This window comes from Phyllostomus discolor, chromosome 2 (genome assembly GCF_004126475.2).
Source record: "Phyllostomus discolor isolate MPI-MPIP mPhyDis1 chromosome 2, mPhyDis1.pri.v3, whole genome shotgun sequence".
In the NCBI taxonomy this organism is placed as follows: domain Eukaryota; kingdom Metazoa; phylum Chordata; class Mammalia; order Chiroptera; family Phyllostomidae; genus Phyllostomus; species Phyllostomus discolor.
This window is the reverse complement of record NC_040904.2, coordinates 61,010,884-61,019,225: the sequence shown is the minus strand read 5'-3', so window position 1 is coordinate 61,019,225 and position 8,342 is coordinate 61,010,884. Positions and strand designations below refer to the sequence as shown.

The 8,342-nt window shown below is 39.6% G+C and overlaps 1 pseudogene; it reads right to left on the bottom strand.

The window, feature by feature from the left end:
- Positions 1–1,080: 1,080 nt before the first annotated feature.
- LOC114491249 lies at positions 1,081–1,169 on the bottom strand (annotated as a pseudogene).
- Between the last annotated feature and the right edge of the window lie 7,173 nt (positions 1,170–8,342).

The window sequence follows — 8,342 nt, the reverse complement described above, 5'->3', positions numbered from 1 at the left end:
TTTTGGTTGACATTTCAATCATTTGCACCTGAGATCCTCATTGATTTAGAAAATAATACAGCTTTTCAAAGAGTGGGTGACCAGGCAGCCAGACCTTGCCTGGCAATCCTGGGCCTGAGCTTGCAACACTCAGAACAATGCTGCTCTTGCGCAGAACCTAGTTCCTGGTGGAGGCCAGTCTGCAATTCAAATGGTTGGCCCTGCTTACCAGCCTGGCAAGAATTGCTGCAGTCTTTAAACCTATCACATTTGAGAGATCCTCGCAGGTTACTCTTCCCCTTTTGCCCCTCTATTCCTTAGGCTCTCAGGCCCAGTTCTCTTCTTCCCATCAGCACCGTTCTCAGGAAAAGATTTATTTAATTGATTCATTCACTCTAAGGTTTACATAGCTCATATATTCCTACTTGTTAGAATATCTACATTTCAAAAGGGGACAAACTATGTTAATAATGAATAAAATTTCTAGTGACAGAAATTTATAGACACATGACAGTAGTCACTTAAATAAAATGTTAAATTGCCTTGGTTCACTGTACTGTCTTTGAAGTCTGACTCCCTGCAGATCAATGAATTTGTCTATGCCATACAGCTCTGTACTGGTCATAACACAATGACACAGTACTTGGTTAAAAATTATAGAATGCAGCGATGCACAGTATGCCTCAAAATTTACCTTCCTCCTATGCAGAAAGGTGCAAACCATCCTCAGAAACATAAAAAAAATCACCAGTACCTATCTTTATTGAACACATTCTGCGTTCCATATGCTAGACATTGTTCTAAGGACTTCACATTACCTGGTCTAATCCTCACTGACACTCTAGGAGGTAACCACATTATAAATCTCATATTGCATCTGAGGAAAGTAAGATGCAAAGAAATTCAGTAACTTGTTCAAAGTGTCACTGCTACCAAGCTGAAGAAAATTATGGAACAAAGAAAAGTTAGAGGTATCAGGGTGAAATTGGCCTCTGGAGCTACTCTGAGATGCCCAGGAATCACAACTTGGTACCTAACAAAATCAGGAACTGATAAAACATTATTTATTTTATTTTTCTTATTTTGTTTTCTTTTTCTTACATTGGCCTCTCATGCCTTTAAGAGCCAGCCCTCTACTCAGGACGGCCCTCCTAAACTGAGAGGGAGATTACTGTGTGTCCTGCAGACTCCCCAGTTACAACTGAAATTATTATTTTAGAATCACAGAAGTTAGAAGTATCCAATGTTCCATTAAAATGAGAGAAAAATAAGATCCAGCCAGAGTATCAGAAATAAAACTAGACCGCAAATCTAATAATTCCTAAATCCAGTAAGCCTGTGCTCTCTGCATTTATTCATTCACTCACTTACTTATGCATTTAGCATAAACATTCCATAGAAAAAATTCACTGACCGCACATGGAAAATGTTGGTGATGCCAAAAGTAAAATATAAACATTTAAGCAAAAGTAATAAATAAGTTCTTTGCTCTCAAAGAAACAATAGTGTTGAGAAAAGTGGGATAATGCACTGATCAGCCAAATCTGCCTGGGGGTACCAGAAGGACTTCACATGGTGACAGAGCAGGAACTTTCAAAAGAAGCCAAGCAGAGGAGAACAATCCAGGAGGGAAGATGAGGTCAGGTAGGAGGCGGCAGGTGAAGTATCTGGGGACCATAGGGGCCTGGTTGCAGGAGGTGAGGCCAGGAAGATGGGCAGATAGGGTCTTGAGGATTGCTTATGCCAGGCTGAGGAACAGTTCTTTTTTTAGGAGGGTGGGTTATAGCTATTGTTGGTCAGATTTGCAATTGGAAACAAATAAAAATTTTAAAAGCCCGTTGAGAAGGGGTTAGAGCCAGGACAGTATGCCGCGTGGGGGATTTTAATCATGGAAAGGATCTGGTCAGATTTGCTGGAGGGGAGAAGTGGGGCTGCCTCTGAGGAGCTGAGAGGAACATGAATGAGGTTGCAGGGAGTCAGGTTCAGGGACCATTGCATCAGTCGTATGAGAGCTCATGAGTACCCATCTTAGGTGGAGTTGCAGAGATGGGGGCAGAAGTGCCTTTGGAAGTAAACTCACAGGCCTTGGTCACAGAATAGGTATAGGGAGTGGAAAAGGAAAGAAAGGCAAGTCTGCCTCCCTGGTTTCTTTCTTTCTTTTTTTTTACATATTAATTCCCTAAATATGTGTATATTCCTTAAATAAATATATATATTTAAGATTTTATTTATTCACTTATTTTGTTTTTAAAATTTATTTATATTTAGAGAGAGCAGAAGGGAGGAACAGAGGGAGAAAAACATCAATGTGAGAGAGGTATACATCAATTGGTTGCCTCTCCCATGCACCCAAGTGGAGACCTGGTCTGACTGGGGATCGAACCAGCAGGCTGGCTCTGAATCCACTGAGCCACACCAGCCAGGGTTGCCCCCCTGGTTTCTGAGCTGGGAGACTGAGTGGAAGGTAAAGCTTCCTGCTTCTTTTCTTTTTAAAAAAAATCCTCACCTGAGGATATATGCATTGATTTTTCTCTTCTTAAGGGAGAGAGGGAGAGAGAAACATCGATGTGAGAAAGAAACATCCATCCGCTGCCTCCTGCACAAGCTCGACTCCAACCCTGACAGGGGACTGAACCCATAACCTAAGCATGTGTCCTGACTGGGAATCAAACTTGCAACCTTTTCATGTATGGGAGGACACTCCAACCAACTCACTGCCAGGGCTGTACTTCTTTTCCACAATACCTGCAGGTTGTAAACAATTCAAAAATGCATAGCTGAAAGAAGTAACAAGTGTTAAGCCCCTTGCCCTTGTCCTCCTTTACTCCAGTGCCACTCCCCAAGGTACAGCCACTGTTAATATTTTCTGTATTCCTTCCAATGATTCTGTGTATCCGTGCCAAACTCAGTAAATTTTTTTAAACACAAAGAGAACTGCTGCTGCAAAGACATATTGCCAAATCACAGAAGTCTCTAGAGGGAATGTGTGCAGTCAACCATGCATATCACAGTGTCAGGGGCAAAGCTTCAGGAAGGGAGACACACCTCTGGGAGTTCATTCTGGGCTATGTCACGGATGCAGCCCTTGTTACAGCAGTCATTCATACGCCCCCCAAAATGGCTGTACAATGCCCAAGTGTAACACAGCAATAATGAAATCAATAAACATTTTTAATTAACAGTTCTCCTTTAATATAGGTATGTTCATCTCCAAAGTTAAATATAAAATATATTGCAGGGCATTCAGTGCCCTGGAAATGCCAACAGGATTGTTTGTATGTACATGAGCTTCCAATTGGAGAATTAGCTACGGCGATTTTTCTTTCTCCTCTGTGACCTGGATAATATTACTTCTACAAATTAAAAATGAGGCAAATGTCATAAGGATGTGAAGAGATGACTTTGATGGCATATGAAACCAAAGTTAGATGGGATCTCCCCTTTTCACTCTATTTCACACACATAGTACATAAAAATCATTCAAATTTTCAGAGGGAAAACAAAGTCTACCATTTTTATAGAGCTAAAATAAAATCATATTGCACACACTAAATTCTAGATATTTCTCTAGGGAATTCACTGGTTAGCAGCTACTATCAAAAACCAAAGTGGAATAAAATAGACCCATTTAAGAACTTTATATCTTCCTAAAGTTATGTTTTAGAGAGAACCTGTATCAAAAACTATATTAGAATGGTAGTAACTACATGTTCTAGGACATTAGGCCAGAAAATAATTTAAGTTTAAATTTGTCAAAAATTTAAGTCTCATGTTTAGTACTTCTAATATGAAAATAGAAATTAATATTTAGCAAGAATTAATTCTTAATTCATTGATTTTCTTTAAACAGGCTTAATATATTATCTATTTCCACTGATTCATCTCCCTAGCCCAGGAAGTAATTATAATATGAACAACAATTATTATAATAAAGAATAGCTAACATTTATTGAGCATTTATTATGTGCCAGTTATTATTTCATTTCATCTTTGCAGTCCATTATTATCTCCCATTTTAAACATATGACCATTCCTGACTTTTAAAATTGGGTATCATAGACTCAAGGGATACTTAAGCAGGGTACTCTGGGGTGACAAAATATTCAGTGGTTTCAAAAATAGTTGTGCAAGGAAGCCCTGTCTAAATCAGATATTTGGAGCTGCTTCATGACTGAGAGTAAATTGCCCAGGTAGGTTACAGTATAAAGTGGAACTTAAGCTCTTGGTTCCACCCTGGCACAGAGTCCAAACTTAGAAACAGTATCCTTTTGCATCTTGGACTAGTGGTTGTCAGGATAGGGTGTCCAATGTGGTTGCAAAAGAGAACTGCTTCCAGATCTTGAATTAAGGAGACGGTGTATATGTCTGGGGAAGCTGCAGTGGGTGGCTGTGGATACGTGGGCAGGGCACAGACATCATCATTGAGATATCACTCCCAACAGAGTTGCTGTAAGTAGAATTTGTTGCTGTCAAACAGACCAAACAAACACATGTATGTTCCCATAGGAATGCTCAGAAAGACATTTTATTAAATGAAAAAAGCCAGATGTGTAAGAGTTCATGTGGTATATTATTATTAGTTTAGAAAGCAGATGGTGGAAGCAGAATGTATTTAAATCTATGCTAAGATGATCAGAGAATATAACAGGAAGTTCCATAAGAAATTCCCTTGGGGGAGAAAGTCTTTGAAGGATAGAAGAGTTAGTTTTCATTGTTTACCATTTTATCATTTTTAAATTTTGTAATCAATGTATATGCATTACTATGTCAAATCCATGATGATGATGATGGTGGTGATAGATAGATAGATAGATAGATAGATAGATAGATAGATATAGATAGATTTTGATAGTCAGCAGGATTTCTTCCACTTGCCCCTTCATATCCACAGTCCACTCTTCTGCACCCTGCTCAATGCCCTGAGGCAAACCATTGGTATCCAGTTGGGTTTGGCCAATGAGAGCACCAACAGCAGATCAGAGCAGAGAAAAGGAAGAGAGTCAGGTCAAAGTACTTATTTAAATTGGCCCCCCAAAATTAATCATTATAATGCAATTTTAGGTGGCAATATGAAGAAAATAAAACAGTCCAATGGTATGGAGAGTGGTTATTCAAAGTGTGCTGTTTAGGTGGAAAGACCCTCTGAAAAGGTAATATTTTCATATTACCTGAAATCAGCATGGAGAGAAAGGACCAGCTCTTGGAAGGTGCAAGGGATAAGTGTTGCTGGCATAGAAAAGGGCAAGGGTGAAGTTCCTGAAGCGGACACAAGCACTGAGTGTCCTAACAATAGAAAGCAGGCTCGAATGCTGAGCCTGGCAAGAGAGGGATAAGAGAAATGTCATGGAGTAGACAAGCAGGACCACAGGCAACAGTAGAGTCCATAATTGTATTATAACTGTAATGGGAAGTCACCAGAATGCATCCATCAGAAGCATGGACTTGCATTGAAACCTGCATGAAACCTGACTTGCATTTACATTTTTAAAGGATCATTGTCTGCTCAGTGGACAATGAATTGCACAAGGGAGAGAAGTTAAAGGTGATTGCAAGAGCACAGGCCAGAAACAATGATGATAGGACTAGGGTGACAACAGGAAAGATAGTAACACATGGTCAGGATCAGGATATTTTGGAGGTAGAGCTGGAAAAATGTACTGATAGATTGAATGCAGCAGTATAGGTGTGATGCCAAAAGTCAAGAACAACTCTTTGGGCTTTGGCCTGTGCTGAGGTGGACCAGGGGTGCCCTTAACAAGATGGGAAAAGCTCAGGATTGGAGACAGGGAGTAAGTTTTGTTTTGTTCCAGTTAAATGATTTACCCAATTACTATAATCTTATGGTTCATCTTTCAGAGTTCTGGGGGAGATACGGATCACATTCTTATTTTTGGAACTCCCCCACCCCCACCCCATAAAGCAAAGAACCAGAAAAATCAATTAAATTTTTTCCCTTTTATTTTCATGCAAAAGAAACACATGACAAATAAACCAAAGTAGATTTATTAGAAAAGAACTTCCAGCATGTCATAAGGTTGATACAGTTTCAGCCTAATCCTCTATACTAACTATACCCTGCTCTGCCTGATGGCTGATGGTCCAAGTGGCAGTGGTGATGACCCCGGTCACCACAGAGTATTAGAGTGTCTTCTGAATCATCACAGAAGACAAACTCATGTGCAGAATAAGGGTAGTGTTAGGTAGGCACTGCCTTATACATTTTATGCCCTCAGCAGAACACCAGAATGAACTAAAATGCTTCTTAGAGATGATTAAATCCAATAATTTTTCATACAACTTGGGGATGACCTCTCAAGAATTTCAGATGTGTGGGAACTTTGAAAATGGATCACCACTCTCAAAGATACTGAAGTGATCCTTGGGATTATTCTCTCCTTTGGTGGCTTCCCCCAACCCAGTGAAAACCACCATCTGTGATGAAAACTCTTGCCAATGATGGTGTTCCTTACCTGTACCTGAGGAGGCAGAGAGAAGGTTGAGAACCATGCATATGTCAAATCTACCAGTGTGAAACAGGAAAAAGTAAAAGACGAAGAAGAAAGTCACTTGCTCACGGTCCTGGGTAAGTCAGGTTCGAGACCTATAATTGAGCCCAGGTCTCCTGGCTATGCCACTTCTTCCAAATCATATTGACTGTTGATAGCATAACATATTTTGGAAGAAGTGTTTCTTGATTTAGAATTCTTTGGGAAGCAGTGATCCCTGCATGTAATAGTATATATAACTCAGTTAAAGAAAATATTGAATTGATTAAAATGTCCTGTTTTTCTATTCTAAGAAAGAGGTTAATTCACATTTAACTTCTTGCATAAGAAAATACCTGGAGAGCTATATGCTGAGTGGTGGCATTTCAATGTATATTAATTGTTTTTCTTTCTTGTAGGTTATATTTACATATAGCAGAGTTTGCTCCTCTTAGGTGTACAGTTCTAAAGCTTTTGACAGCTCTTTTGAAGCATGTAACCCACCATGGTCACCACCTCACAAAGTTCCCTCCTGCTCTTCAATAGTTAATACCACCTTCAGCCCCTAACAGTCATCGATATGATTTTTCTCCCAACAGTTTGCCTTTGCCAGATGTCGTGTGAATGAAATAATTCAATAGAGTCTGACTTTTTTCACTGGACAAAATCCATTTGTGATTCATCGTTTTGGTGTATGTGTTGGTAGTCTGTTCCTTTTTTGCTCCTGAAAAGTATCTCATTGTGTAGATGTACCAGTTTGCTTAACCACTCCCAGCTGGTGGACATTTGGGTCATTTCCATTTGGGAGGCAGTTATAAATAAAACCCCAATAAACATTTGTGTACAGGTTTTTATATGGCTGTATGCTTTCCTTTTTCTTTGATAAGTATCTGGAGTCGGATTACTGGGTCATACTGAAAGTATATATTTAACTGTTAAGGAACTGCTAATCTCTTTTTCAAAGTGGCTGTGCCATTTCCCATCACTACCAAAATACGAGTATATGAGAGTTCCAGTTGCTCTGCATCCTCATTAGGACTAGGTATTATCAGTTTTCCAAAAATTTTAGTAATTTTAATAGTGGGTTGTGGTATCCCATTGTGGTTTTATTCTTTATTAAGATTTTATTTATTTATTTTTAGAAAGAGGAGAAGGGAGGGAGAAAGAGAGGGAGAGAAACATAGATGAGCAAGAGAAATATTGATCAGTTACCTCTCACACACTCCCAACCAGGGACCTGGCCTGCAACCCGGGTATGTGTTCTGACCAGGAATTGAACTAGTTAGGTTTGCAGATTGACTCTCAACCCACTGAACTACACAGTCAGGGCCCGTTGTGGTTTTATTTTGACTAATAATATTGAGAATCTTTTCACTTGCTTATTTGCCACCCATATGTCTTCTTTTATGAAGTGTCTATTAAAATATTTTGCCTGCCCTGGGCAATGTGGCTCATTTGGTTAGAGCATTGTCCTGTAAACAGAAGGTTGTAGGTTCAATTCCTGGTCAGGACACATGCCTGGGTTGCAGTTTCAATTCCAGGACAGGGAGTGTGCTGGAAGCAAACAATTGATGTTTCTCTCTCACATTGATGTTCCTCTCTCTCTCTCTCCCTCTTCCTCCAGCTCCCTTTCTCCTCCTACCCTCTCCTTCTCTCCCCTTCCCCCCACCCTTCCTTTCTCTCTAGAAGCAATGAAAAAATGTCCATGGGTGAGGGTTGAAAAAACATAGCTTATTCAATAAATGGTGTTGGGAAAATAGGGCAGATATGTACAGAAAAATGAAACTAGATCACTTTCTTACACCATAAACAAAAATAAATTCGGAATGGATCAAAGACTAAAATGTTAGACCCAAAACCATGAAAATCCTAGAAGAA